Consider the following 2754-nt stretch of genomic DNA (forward strand, 5'->3'; position numbering starts at 1 on the left):
GCTCCAAGGAGATTATGTTGAAAAATAAAAAAAAATTTACCCAAAAAAAATTGTTTTTATACTTCATTCTAAGGACTTATTGAACTACCCTCGTATAATGCTGAACGGGTTATTTTATTCCTTAAACGATTCTCTGCAAATCCCATTGGTAGGTTTTTATTTTAAAAATTTTATTTATGAAAACCGATTTTTTAACAAAATAACGATTTTATAATCCCTAAATAAACGTTTCATTTAATAAAAATTTACTAATGCAATTTGCAGAGAATCTTTTACGGAATAAAATAAGCCCTACAGCAACAGGATTACATAATAGTTGCAAGTTTTACCTAAAATGAGTGAAAAAATATTAAACTCTAAAAACTATTGTTAAATAAACAATGCAGATCGTGAAATATTTATTTGATAAAGTTCACCTCGAGGTCTTTTCCAAAACTAGTTATAATTAAGATTAAAATATTTCGCTCGATTTTATAAATAATTTTTAACGACGTTTATTTTTTAGCTTGAAATAACTTTAGTTCATGTTTAATTTAAAAAGAAGTATAATGGAAATTCCCCTTTCCTCTTCAATCTTAAGCTAAATTTCATGAAAATAGTTATGACGAAAGGCAAATTTTAAATGAAAGCATTAAAATTAATTATACTTTGTTTACAATGTATAATTTTAGTTCATTTTTTTTAAACTTGAAAATTTTGTAAACTTCCATTTTTTTTAAATTCTAAAAAATAAAAAAATAAATTTCTAAAATCTTCCAGAAAATAACTTTAAATTTCCCCAGCAATCTAGAGAATATTGTTTGATTCTCTCAAAATTTTTCCAAATTCATAAAAAGCTTCTTTTTTGCAAAATTATAAAAAATCTACATTTTTCTCCAAATTTTTATAATTTTCAAATAAACCATTTTTTTGACTCTTAAGATATTTAAACCTTCTAAATGTTTTTCCTTTTTGAAAGTTTCAAACAAATTTTTTTTCCGTAGATTATTTGGAAATACTTTGAAATCTTTTAGAACATTATCCTAAGGTTAATTATTTAAAATAAAAAATCATTGAACATTTTTCTGGGAATCTAAAGAAAAAAATTTTCATTTTCTTGAAACCTTTCGTAATTTTTATTCAGCATCCTTTTTCAAAATCTTTGACAATCTACATTTTAAGAAATGCAACTTTGAATTGTTTGAATACTTTGAAATATTTATTAAGCATAATAGAATTTTTTGTAATTTCGTAATTCTTATTTAGTCTTCTTCTAGAATTCTTTCTTTCAAAATAAAGAAATCATTTGAAATTTAACCAGGAATCTTGAAACAATTTTATTATTCTTTTTAAAGCTTTAAAAATTCTTGACATGCTTCTAATCTTTTCTTCAAGATCTTTAAAAATGTACATTTTGTTAAAAAAAAATTCTGAATTTTCACAAGATTTCAATTGTTTTCAATTCTTTTCAAAACTACTGAAACTTCTAGAAATTAAAAAAAAATGATTAAAAATCTTTCAGATTCTTTTTCGACATTTTTTAAAATCTTAAAAACTTAAAATTAACCTTATAAAATAAAATCTTAAGAATTTTTAATTTTCTTAACATTTTATTTTCCGCGTGGTAGCAAAATTAAAAATAGAAAATTTGAAAACGTTACTATCAAATTATAAAAATTTACCAAATTTCATCCTTAAAAAGCTTTATTCTATTACATTAGAGTCATCAAAAACTTTAACATAATTTATATCTGCAGTAAATTATTTTTTAAAATACATAATTTCAACATTTAAAATAAAAATGAACATTGGTTGATGATTATTTTCTGTAGATTCGATTAAAATAATAATGGTCAATAATTCAAACTCTAAAGGCCGTGATAGGTGAGAATAAATTAATTTAAAATGGGTAAAATAGCAGTTCATGTTTAATTTAAAAACAAATATTATGAAAATTCCCTTTTCCTCTTAAATCTTAAGCTAAATTTTAGGAAAATAATTATGATGAAAGCAGATTTTTAAATGAACTCATTAAAATTAATTAAATTTATTTAAAATGTATAAATTTAGTTCATTTTTTTAAACACGAAATTTTAAAAATATATTGAAATATTATTTTTTATAATCTAAAGTACAAAAAGACGTTGTTTTGGATTATAATAAATAATGCCCATTATTCACAGTTAATATTAACAATAAAATAATGTTTTAAAAAAGAGAAAAACTTTGAAAACAAAAAGATTTATAATCAAAACAAAGGCACTTCACCATTTTCAACACTGCGGATATTTTATATAAAAAAGCAGTTTTTTCAGTTTTCTTTCGCTTAGAAAATGGAAAATGGCGCAAAGATCATTCAAAATTCTGAAAAATTATTTAACACTCTCAGTAAATTACATTCACTGTCTTATTAAATTCAATGTTATTATTTTGCCATGCATTTGCAACGATCATAGGCCAACTGCATAGGTGGCGCCGCCCCACGGCCACCATCCACAAATTGTGAAATCCCTAACAATTGAGTGGCCAGAAACGAAAAGGGTCCGAGCGCTCGAAAACGCGAAAAAGTTTTGTCCAAACGTCTTGTGATATCAAAATTTCGAAATTCAAAAAATGAAATTTATAAAAATATTTTCTTGTAGAGAATGACAAGATGGAACTTTTTTTTCGTTAAGAGTTTTTCAATCCGATTTATATTTTTGATAATAAAAAGGAAAAAGTGATTAGAAAATGTTGCCAAATTTAATTATTTTTTGAAACATAAATCGTCCCAAC

General features: G+C 23.4%; 1 protein-coding gene across 1 annotated transcript in view; it reads right to left on the reverse strand.

Moving 5' to 3' along the window:
• The window catches only part of LOC117179425 (E3 ubiquitin-protein ligase UBR4), a 94626-nt gene that overhangs the window by 7851 nt on the left and 84021 nt on the right, over window positions 1-2754 (reverse strand). The window lies entirely within an intron of this gene.

This window comes from Belonocnema kinseyi, chromosome 9 (genome assembly GCF_010883055.1).
Source record: "Belonocnema kinseyi isolate 2016_QV_RU_SX_M_011 chromosome 9, B_treatae_v1, whole genome shotgun sequence".
Classification (NCBI taxonomy): domain Eukaryota; kingdom Metazoa; phylum Arthropoda; class Insecta; order Hymenoptera; family Cynipidae; genus Belonocnema; species Belonocnema kinseyi.